The following is a 12,224-nucleotide window of genomic DNA, read 5'->3' as shown; positions in this document are numbered from 1 at the left end:
TATCTGAGAGAATGAATTCTTAGCTTGCAATATATTTTTGAACCAGAAAATAGGGAGGGGAACATGAGGTGAGGAATTAAAGTTTATGTTGTTACAACCTAGAATAGGCCATTTCCTTTCCGCCATTTTGCCCTGATTGCAGCAACTGAGCTGTGTATTTTTCTTGTGACTGAGGCTTGTTAAATACAAGCAATAGTTAGCATTTATAGAGGACCTTATACCAAGATAGGAAAGTGCAAGAAATACTGAAAATACCGTTTATAAATTACACATAAACATCGTAATGGTAAAAACTTTTTGTTTTTGCTTTTTGTTGGGGGGTTGGAGGGAAGTGTCTCATTTCTACACTATTTCAGTATCATGTCAGAGCACTTAAAGGGCGGCAGAAGTGATCAGGATCACTTTGCGAGTGTTTGGGATCTGTACATGCCTGACCCTTATGTGAATATATTCTAATGAGTCCTCTTGAACATAACCCAATTCTATGTTAGAAGAGCATTCCTATACTGACCTATCCAAGAAAGTCAACTCATTTCTCCTTCTTACGCCCTCATTCCATCTGTGCTGCCTGACCTAACACTGATCTATTTTGCAGTCCTCAGGCTACCTCAGGCTATCTGCCAACAGCTGATTTCAAACTGGCCCCGCTGGGTATAAAGGTGTGGCGCACAAGAGTTAGAACCCAAACCTGGAATTCTGTTCTTAGTCTTTTAGGTAAGATGCAGCAGAAAACACTTAGCTTTTCCCAGCCTTGGTTTTCTCATGAGGAGCACGCAACCTGGATCCCGCGCATGCGCAGTTCACAATGGGGTTCGCGCTCCTCTTGAGAATTTAATGCTGCTGCTGATGTGACAGGAGGCAGAACTTAGCTTTTTCACTCGCATCTCCTGCTGTGTGGCCCTGGGGGTTAGGGACCCCTGCTCTACATACATATGTTCATACACACATATGTTAGAGCAGGGTTCCCCAGTCAGTCCCCAGGGGTGGCATGCGTGACACCATAATATTTAATATAAATTAAATATACGTATGGCTATATTATCGTGTCATGCATGTCATTAAATAAAAATGATTCTTTTTCTCAAAAACAAAATAAATTACAACAAATAGTAGTTTTCATAATCTCTTCCTCCCACCCCTGTGAATGTTCTTGTTCCCTGACCCTGAGTCACCAAGCCCATGTTGGAGATCACTGCTTTAAATACTTCGCAAAATGCAAAATATAATTGATGTAGTCGTTACTATAGACTGTAGGCTGCAGACTGAATTCCAAACTTCAGCTGCTTTATCATTTCTGTTGTGATAAATAACTTTATGTCCTCTTCTTTACTACTCCAAACAGGGTTCAAAGCACAACTTCTGCTGGTTGGTTATTAGGTTAATATGGGAGCAATCAAAAGGGATTCTAAGATCTTTTGCATTTTCATCCAATATGAATAATATTAAAAGCCTGTAGCCCTTTGTTAAAATAATAACTGACATTTGTGCAGTGCCTAACAGTCTGCAAATCTCTTTCAGACACTTTAACCTATTTAATCCTCCCAATCTGCCTGTAAGCTAGGTACGGTCAACATATTCTTACAGAAAAGCAACTGAAGCATCTTCATTTTATGAACTAGCTTCTGGCTTTAGTACCCATGGAAAAGATGCTTTCTATGTCATCTCATTACCTTGATATTTACCCCATTGATCACTGAAATTTTCAAAAATAAAGATGGTAATCAGAATTTTTTTATTTTACAAAGGCAGCCAATTGAATAAAGCAATATATTTCCCTTTGCAACTTTTCTACTTCCCTGTCTTTCTCTGATACAGATAATTTTATGTGTCTACTTGGCTGGAATAAGGGATGCCCAGACAGCTGATAAAATACGATTGTGTATGTCTCTGAGGGTGTTTCTGAAAGGGTTTAACCTTTGAATCAGTAGACTGAGATCTGTCCTCACTAATGTCAGGAGTGTGGGGGGCGGGGCAAGGATCATTCAACCCTCTGTAAGCCTGAATAAAACAAAAAGATGGAGGAAGGGCTAAATTGTCTCTGTTTTCTTTTGCTCGGTCATCCATCTCCTCCTGACTTCAGACCAGAGCTCCTGGTTCTCCAGCCTTCTCAATCCAGAACTTACACTAGCACTCTCTACCTACCCCTGCTTCCACTCTCACACTATTCTTAGGCCTTTGGATTCAGACTGGATTAAAATGCTAGTTTTCCTGGGTCTCTAGTTTGCAGATGAAAGATGGTAGGACTTCTAAGCCTTCATAATCAAATGAGCCAATTTCCATAATGAATCTGTCTATATCTACGTACATATTCATCTATCTATCCATCTTTTGTTTGTTTGTGTTTGTTTGTTTTGAGATGGAGTCTCACTCTGTCATCCAGGCTGCAATGCAATGGCGCAGTCTCAGCTCACTGCAACTTCCGCCTCCCAGGTTCAAGCAATTCTCCTGCCTCAGCCTCCTGAGTAGCTGGGATTACAGGCACACGCCACCACACCTGGCTAATTTTTGTATTTTTAGTAGAGGGGTTTCAGCATGTTGGCCAGGCTGGTCTTGAACTCCTGGCCTCAGATGATCTGCCCACCTTGGCCTCCCAAAGTGCTGGGATTACAGGCATGAGTCACCATGCCTGACCTCATCTATCTATCTTTATCCTACTGGTTCTGTTTCTCTGGAGAACCCTGACAAATACACCCTGATTTCACTGTTACATGACTGAAGCTTTGGGGAGATAAGGGCCATAATTAGGGCTTCTTTTTTTTGCTCACCATAACCTATTTAACACACCAGTTTCCCTTCTGCACCTTGAAACTAAGAACCTAGTTGATTTGGGGATTTTAATGTGCTGATGTTATATTGTAAATGACCAAAATAAATTACATTATTGATATCTTCTACAGTGATTTTTTTTTTTTTTTTTTTTTTTTGAGATGGAGTTTCACTCTTGTTGCCCAGGCTGGAGTGCAACGGCGCGATCTCAGCTCACTGCAACCTCCGCCTCCCATTTTCAAGCGATTCTCCTGTCTTGGCCTCCCTAGTAGCTGGGATTACAGGCATGTGCCACCATGCCCAGCTAATTTTGTATTTTTAGTAGAGACGGGGTTTCTCCATGTTGGTCAGTCTAGTCTCGAACTCCCGACCTCAGGTGATCTGCCCTCCTCAGCCTCCAAAGTGCTGGGATTACAGGCATGAGCCACCATGACCGGCTCTTCTACAGTGATTCTTATCCTTGAATACAACCCCTGAAATAATATGCACATTTTTATGCATGTATAAATACTTGCCCTATTTTTGAGTGAGGCTTTTACATGTTTCAACACATATTTGAATATATGCTTAGAAGTCCAACATATATTTGAATATTTGAGAATATAACATATTCTCAAAAGCATCTATAACCCATCAGCAATCACTATCGTAGATTTCAAGTTCTTCCATGAGATTCATATCTAGTTAGTCTTATATAAACTTTATGCTGTAGAACCACACAATGGTGACAGGTAGACTAGTGATGTCATTTGGTTCCATTTCTTGACGGTCATTTGTTTTGGATACCATTGTTTAGAAAAATGACACATTTTCAGATTAACCATAAGCCTCCATGCTCCTTTCATGGCCCTCAGAAACCTTTGGTGTGTCTTTGCAGGGACAGGAGACAAAGCCTGTCTCACTTCAGATTTGAGGGTTTTGTTATTATAGCAATTATGTTCTATCCTAAGGTTTGTACACACAAAACTACTACCCGCCACTCCCACCAAAACCACACTAACTCCTCGGAATATCTACGGATTCCTTTGGTGGTGGCAGGGAAACTTTTGAGCAGGACACTGATGATACCTGGCTTTTCTCTGCTTTATGGCTTAGGGCATTTATAATTTGGGGTAAGAAGATAAAAACATTTAACAGAGTGGAATTCAGCCAATGGCCCAGAATGTGTCTTTTATGAGTCCAAGTTCAATCAGCCCTTTTAAAGATCAACCTTTTTTTCCTCCCTGAATTTTGCTTTGAAAGTTTATGTGAAGAGGACTCTTTACTTGGTTTAACAATACTCACTAAAACATTTCAACAGAGAGAGAAAATAAAACAATAGAAAAGAGAAGATTAGGCATAAATTAATATAGACGTATAGCGTGACAACATGTTGTGTTTGAAAGATGTACTTCTGACCTTTGCGACCGAGGCTTAAATTGGAGTTTGGGGGTGAAAAACCGGAAAAGAGGTAAAGGAAATGATTTCTAATGTCATACAGATAAAACAACAGGGTTCTCCTCCGGTGTTCCCTTTGGTGAGGCTTGCTGAAGCAAAGAAAGAATTAGGTATTAGAACAAATGAAACTGCGAAAATGGGTCGGAATTAAAGCATGCCTAGAGGAGGTTAGCGAGCTTCCCTTTGGGAGACCAAATTTGGAACCAACCCTTGGGACGATGTGTAGTTGCCTTCTCTGCCAGTCACCGTAAAAAAACACGTGGGTCTTCGCAGGCTGATGAGCTGAATGTGGAGCACAGCAATGTGTCCTATATGGAGAAATAACCAGAATCAAAAAGAAACATGAAATCCAAATTGACAATCCGGCCCATTGGCTAGAGATTAAGTTACAGAATTAAACAGATTGTGACTAGAAAGTCCAATTGTGTGAACAGGAATTGCGGTTGGGAATAGAAACTACAAAGACAGGCCAACCTGCCTCACAATGGTGTTGTTTCCTTTCCGGGTTGACTGTGAGTCTCATTCTAGTGTATCAAATCATGTTGGAACATTTCTGGGAGAACTGACCTTACGTCTTCTGCTAAACAAATCCTTGCCGTTGTTGTGATGTGAATAACTTCTCCTCTCTACCCACCACGTCTTCAGACACACAGCTGTCAGTCAATTGGGTTTTCTTGGTCTCAGAGTCATTCGCAGGTTAGTACAGAGATGCTACTGTAGGTTCACTTTGTTTTTAAGCAGTCATAAGAGCTTGGTTCTAATGCTTGGATGCCTCTGTTCTGGTAGACATCAAAATGCGATTTCAGCATCCATCTCAGATAATCTGTGAGAATCAACAGATTATCTCAGTGAAGTGTTTTCTGATTTAACAAAACTGTTCATAATGAGTGACCTGCCTTTTAGGAAGCCATGGCAAAAGGGAAGACGGGGAATGGATAATGTTGGTTCTCAAAAGGCTGCCTCTTCTGATGCTGATTAAGGGCATTGGCCCAAAGAGCAATCCCTCATGTTAGGAGCAGAAATGACAGGTATATTTTAAGATACTCGCTTGCAGTTGTATGAGGCATTTGGTGACCTTGCATCTTAGCTTTACATGACAGATGTTCGGGTCCTGAACTCTTCTCCAATGTGACCAAAATAGTGAGACTTGGGGTCTGGATGGCATTTGTTTTTGTCTCCTCTGAGCCTAAAGGTAAGAGGTTAGAGCTGACTGTCACCTGGGGTCTCTCTCCTCCCTATGATGTGACTCTACAGTCCCATCAGCGTTAGCTATTTCAACCTCCTTCTCTTCTCCCTCCCACTCCTTGTGTGCCTCCTCCTCTTTTCAGCTGATGTCAGTTGAATTGAAAAGTTAGCAGCAGTGGATTTCTCATTCAATCTGTTCTCCTGGGAGCCTGGTGGTTTTGAATTCACAACCATCTCCCACCCTCCTTCCCGTTATAAAGAGGGGAAAGAATTACCGCTGCTCTGATTTGCCACGAACAGGTGAAATACATTCTGTCGTGACTAAAACACCCCAAGCCATAACTTTTGAGGCTATTTCACATTTCTCCCCCTGGCAGAGGCTGTTGTGTTTTGTTACAGGAGCGTGAGGAGTTGTTATTAGAGCGTTATGGAAACCAGGTGTTAGAGCTGATTAGTCACTAATCTTCCATCTCTGGGAGCTTGGCTTCAATCTTCTCTTCATCAAAATCATTCTGTTGCATTAATTTATTCATCCCGCCTCTAAGAACCTTGTCAAATCAACATGGTGGTCTCTGCTGGGTCCCTAATGCACTATAGCCCAGATCGCAAACCTACTATATGACACATAATTCAGGGTAATTGGCAGTCAGTGCTCAAACAGCCCTGTGATTGAATGGGTATGGAGATTGAAATAGCCTCTCACCTATTAGAAGGTAGTCTCGCTAGGCCGATGCCGTTCTTCAGCAGGGGCTACTGCTGGAAAGGGCTGCCTGACTTTTCCAGTTTTATGTGGTTTGTGATTGATGAGATAGCACTTCTTTTTCCTCTTAATATTTTACCTCTCAAAACACGAAATGAGCCACTTAACTTTATATTTCCTTTTTTAGACTCCATCTCAAGTCTTCATTAGTAAATCGTAATGACTGCTGAAATTATAGGAAACCCTTCACTCACTATAAAAGGGAAAGAGACCATTTTTTTTTCCTTTTTATGCTGCTTTTGCAAACAGCTCACTTTTGACGACAAACTGTTTATAAAGCCATAAAGAAAAGAGTTTGACAAAGTTTTTAATTTTTGACAAGTACTATGACCAGTTCTATGTACCTTGAAATGGTTGTTCCTGATGAAAATAATTTAGCAGAGCCAGAAGTCTTTAGGCGGTAACAAAAGGGCAGTTGATACTCACTGTGAACATTGTTTCTTAGCGGTGTTTGGATTTTGAAATTATATGAATGATACCCATTTGAAAATTTGGACAATCGAGACAAATAAGATGATAAAAACTCCGTGATATCAAACTATGCAGGGAGAAATTATTCAGCATATTTCCTTCCATTTTTTTGTATACATTTTTTACATTTTTGTGGATTAGATTGTGAATGACCCAAAGGTCCGTGATGTTTTTGTTCCACTGAGGCTTACTTATATGCATTTTAACACTTTTTTCTTGTTATCGTCTATTCATTTTCATGTATGCAGTAATTCACACCATAAAAAGTTCATTTTAATCATTCCTCACCCCCTTCCTGGAAAATGACCACAAAAATAAAGCCACTTTCTACAGTTTGAGATGGAAGTGACAATACAGTCAAGCAGTCTAAATAAATAAATAAACTGATGACTATTAGCCAGAAATCTACTTTTTAAACTACTGTAGTTATAGAATCACTCATAGTCTGAAAAAGGCCGTTAAAGTTTTACATTTTTATTTGTTATGTGGTGTGGACGAAAAGTATCTACAGTTGTAATATTTGTGAATTTGGTTTCCCGAAGCCACAAAATACAATTTAGAGGTGCAATTTATTATTTTTGAGTTTTAGCAATTTTTAAATGTAATGTTATAATTTGCACACCGCCAAATCACAGCAAAATTAAATAGTATCTTTCTTTTTTCTTTCTTTCTTTTCTTTTCTTCTCTTTTCTTTTCTTTTCTTTTCTTTCTTTTCTTTCTTTGTTTTGTTTTAGAGAGACAAAGTCTTGCTCTGTCACCCAGGCTAGGGTGCAGTGGCATGATCATAGTTTACTGTAACCTCAAACTCCTGAGCTTAGGTTATCCTCCTACCCCAGCCTCCTGAATAGCTATGATTATAGATGCCAGCCACTGCACCCAGCTCTTGAGTGGATATATATTATTTTATGATATGGAAGTACTAAAATTTAAATACCCAGTGCCCTATTTGAGACCATATTTCTTTTTCTTTTTCTTTTTTTTCACTGTTACCGTACCAGGTACCTTGAGATATAACTTTATATTAAAAATTTAGATTATTTGCATAGTATAAATTATCTGAATTAGAATTTATTGAGGCGTAATATTCCTATGGAAGTCTAAAACTTTATTTGAAATGAACGCATAAAACTTCTAATAGGGCACCCTTAACTCAAATTCTGTCCAAATTCTTCAAAGCAGGCTGGCTTTGAATTTTCCGTATTTGCGTGATGGGATGTCTTTGTTTGAGTCCCCTTTGTCTAATTGAACTGGAAACTTTATTAGACAGGTAAGTCCCAGATCTTGGAGTTGGAGGGTCACAGCCCTCCATTGACAAGAGTATAATGGGTATAAATAAACATAATAATGATTTCCCCAGTCTAATGTACAAATTCTATACTTTGGGATTTTTAAGATATGGCAGGGGATGAGATATTGAGGATAAGAAAATACTTTTCAGAATAGGACCAGGGTTGTTTTGAAAGCTTTAGCTCCTTTTAAGGTGAAGGTCCTCTCTACCTCTCTATGAAGTTTCCCATCCCCTCTTCCTAAGCCTCATTGAGATGTGGGTCATAGCAAAGGTGTCGTGACAGAGAAATTAGATTGGTGGGAAGGAAATTTTACAGTCCTTCTATGTTTGGAGCTTTGAAAACCTTTGCAAAAGTCTTTAACATTGAGCCAAGCTGGAATCTGTATTTTGCTTGATTCTCGTAGTGTGATGTAAACCAGGTATCTAATAAAATCTTCAAGGGTACTTTTTACTTTACTCTAAGTTGCTAAGAACCATGGAATCAGGAGAAGAGAGAGTCAAAGAGCCATAATACAATTTCTAGGTCAAAAGCTACAAGTATTTTGAAGGCTTACTGGCTTTCTCCTTTCTACACTTTTCTTTTCTACACTCTCATCTGCAGTGTTTGAGGGGGTCCATTTCACCAATGCATGCCAATCGGGACATACTGCTTCTTTGAAAGTTGCTAACGAAACAGGTGGGCAACCTATTTCCTTTCTATTACTATTCAAAGCTTGATTATTTTTGAATGAACTTCTTAATCGTTTGTGAAATACATGTTGCTTTAGTTTTTGTTAATCTGCATATACATGTGTTTAATTGACCTTTGTTATCTTTCCTTGTGTAACTGGTAAATATTTTCTTGATTAATTTTTGTTTTCATTTATTTTGTGTTTTGAGCACATTAGTTCATCAATTAATGGTGCTGGGATAATTTGTTTATCCTTGAGAAAAAAGAAACTTTGATATATACTCATGCCTGTCAGGAAAGGAAATTCTAGAAGGGTTATAAAAAATTCAAAAAGTTAATATTATACCTAGGAATATATATTATATATATATACACATAATCACACACACACATATATACACACACATATATAACATACATCCTGTATGTTATCCACAGAATAATATTCATTTACAAAAGAACATGTATATGTCATTAAAAAATATATATGATGTTTTGTGAATAGGATAGATTGGTTGACTGGAACGTCTCTTTCTGATCATTCCCAGAAAACTTTGTTTAGTATCCCATTTCTTTTCTGTGGCTAGGACATATGTGTGTCCAAAATCACTTAACATGAACAGATTTCTCAGGGAACCACTAAGATCTCTAACCCCTTGTATACATGCTCTTTATGATCTGTACTCTGTGAGTGTGGGTCAGCTTTATGAGCATCATTATATGAATTTTATTGTCATCTTTCCTTAGACAGAAAGCATGCATATTAGAACAGGGAAGAGTGGTTATTTTAGTACTGGGGAAAGGAGTGTAGGTAAGATCTATATAGAACAGGGCAAGAGGGCCAAGAGCAAAGTTGGATACCATTACATAAGACTATACGGTTCTACAAAAGAAGAACCACATTAGGGGTGGTCTATTGATTTCAAAGACTGGAAAATGCACTCCCAGTAGAGTCAGGTAGGCAATTTGGTTAGGTGTGCTTACAATACAATGAAGACATAGTGAGACTCAAAACTTGTTAAAAATTCTCTTACCCGAATAGTACTTGAATTCTCACTTTTTCACACAGAAATAACATGACAAGGCAGCAGGGACAGGGAAGGTGATCTTGCTGGCATACTGACATGTTGCCAGATCCATTAGCAACTTCTGTAGATGACTTCACAGTATTGAAAGGAATAATCTTATTCTCAAGGAAAAATCTTTAACAACTCAACTCTTAATGTTAATATTAGAAAATACTTTTTGTGTAAATGTCATTCGAAGCTACTCTAGGTATAGAAAGCTGTGCTCAGAACTCCACCTCCTTCCTCTCATCTTAGTGTGGGCAGAACCCATCCAACCATGATGGCTTTTCTGCTGAGTCTGGGTTGCAGCACCAGGATCCATTCAACACAGTGATCCGTGGAGTAGCTACTAGTGGATTGGTGTTGATACAAGACGTTTTTTGTGTGTGTATTCTTGTGTCTCAATCTACTTTACGTATGAAGAAATGAAGAACCCTCTATGTAGGGTAAGGGAGTTCCTTAAATGCTCACAGCCAACTAGAGGCACAGCAAGGTGTGGAAACCAAGTTTCCAGGCTGCTAGCACAGCATACACTTATAAGAGCCAAACACAAATGACCATACGTAAGTGGCCATTTTAGTACTGGGGAAAGGAGTGTAGGTAAGGTCTAGACAGAACAGGGCAAGAGGGCCAAGAGCAATGTAGGATACCATTGTACAAGACTATATGGTACTACAAAAGAAGAACCACACTGGGCATGATCTATTGATTTCAAAGACTTCAAAATGTACTCCCAATGGAATCAGGTAGGCAATACTCTTCAGGGTAGTAATTAGGTCTTTCTTCCTAACACTGAGAGAGGATCATGAAGATGGAACCCAGTTCTCTTCTGTTGGTTTTGCTCATATTCACTACAGTTAGGAAATCTCATGGTATTAACCCTTTGTTGAGATGTAAAAGGGAAAAATGACTTATGATTTTCTATGCTATGTAAGCATGCAGCTTCACTTATGGAAGCTGCTAGATGATGAGGCTCTTCGTGTCAGTCGACCTAATGGGAGGTTGAGAAAAGAAGGGAAAAGAAATTGCAGGACGTAAATACACACAAAGGACAGAAGGAGGGAGGCAGCAGAGAAATCTTATGTGGGATCCGTTTCCCCTTTCAGGCAAGAGTTTAGTATCAGTAATGGAAAATACCTACATTTGAATCTGCGTTGTACCACAGTATAGAATCACAGACTGAAACCTTTTCTCTCAAAGGGGAAAATCCTGTTGATGGAAGAGGGAGGGAGTGAGGAAGAAGTGTGGAAAACATCTAATATATCTTGTTCACAAAAAATGTCATTTTAGTGTCAGTTCCCATTTCTCTTAAATCCATTAAGACTTGTACACTGCAGTTGTAGTCAGGCAAGACAGACATCGTTATACACATTTGTTCTGGACACCTCGGGGTACATTTTCAGCATTGCACTCTTGGGAAATCACTATAGGTGTGCAATTCCTGTGACTGTTAAGTGGAAGTGTGAATCTGATTCCCCAAATGCACTGGGGAAACTTAGGCAGGGGATATCTTTGTTTTCTTAAGCATTTCAGCTCACTTTAAGTGCAGCCTCTGAGTTCTTTCCTTTATATGCAGCCTGGGAAATCTCCCCATCACATAGTTGGTAACAGACAGAAAGGGCAGGGTGGGGTGGGGGCCTTCTTTTCAACATATAGGATGGCTTCTCTATGTTTTACATAAAAATTCCTTTAACCCTAGCCAGAGTCAAAGGCCCAGAGGAGATATAGCTCTTTGTAGGTGTAGGTTTAAATTTAAAGTTCATACTATCACTTGAGCCTATTACTGTTTCTACTTGAGGCATTATAGAATATGAGGCCTGTAAAAATAATTTGTGATCTTATCGGTCAGCTTTTGATGACAACAGTGACAATGAAGATGGTAAGAGTAATGATGATAACGACCATTTATTGAGTGCTTACTATGTTCAAAATGCTCTTCATGGAACTTCACAGATAATAGGTCAATTTGAGCTTATGTGACAGAAATTGTGCAATGTGCTTTACAGACGCCATCCTTTGTCTCAGCAAACATAGTTATTTATTTATTTTTTTTTTTTTGGATGAGGAAACTGAGAGTCTCAAAGGCAAGGCACTTTGCCCAAGATTACTGGCAAAGCGAGCCATGGGTCTATTTCATTGAAGCTCAGGTTCTTCACATGGCATCTCTAGATAAGGCTAAATCACTGTGAAGGGTGTCTCACTGCTATTGTGCCAAATGAGAAGGTTATACAAGGTGTGACCCTCACTCGTAATGAGGCCATAACAGCCGCCTACTCCCTTTGCTGAAGTTTGGCACAGGATGCCAATATCACAAGAAAAATCACTTCCCTGGTGATATCTCTCAAAGCATTGTGTACCAGTGACACATTAGAAAACATATCAGATTCATTTGCTTCACAACCCTTCAACTCATCAAAAATAATGGAAGATGACACATGAAGTAAAATGCCTTCTTCCTTCCCAAAGTCTCTCAGTTTCCTCTAGTTCTACATGACCCACTTTAGGCAAGATTTCCACTAATGAACACATAAGCCAGTTTCTGAGTTCTGAATGTATCTTAAAGCTCATCTAATGCAAAAT

General features: G+C 39.2%; 1 protein-coding gene across 11 annotated transcripts in view; it reads left to right on the top strand.

The window, feature by feature from the left end:
- LOC105480824 (teneurin transmembrane protein 2) overlaps nt 1–12,224 on the top strand; it is a 3,943,693-nt gene that overhangs the window by 2,855,065 nt on the left and 1,076,404 nt on the right. Inside the window, exon 1 of one of the 11 annotated variants that reach the window (XM_011740001.3) lies at nt 4,035–4,899. The exons of the other annotated variants lie outside the window; for them this stretch is intronic. The gene's annotated coding sequence lies outside the window, so the exon portion shown is untranslated. Of the gene's footprint in view, nt 1–4,034; nt 4,900–12,224 lie in introns of those variants that run through there. 11 annotated transcript variants of the gene reach the window in all.

This window comes from Macaca nemestrina, chromosome 6 (assembly GCF_043159975.1).
Source record: "Macaca nemestrina isolate mMacNem1 chromosome 6, mMacNem.hap1, whole genome shotgun sequence".
Taxonomy (NCBI): domain Eukaryota; kingdom Metazoa; phylum Chordata; class Mammalia; order Primates; family Cercopithecidae; genus Macaca; species Macaca nemestrina.
The sequence above is the reverse complement of the archived record's forward strand: the minus strand, read 5'-3'. Positions and strand labels throughout refer to the sequence as shown.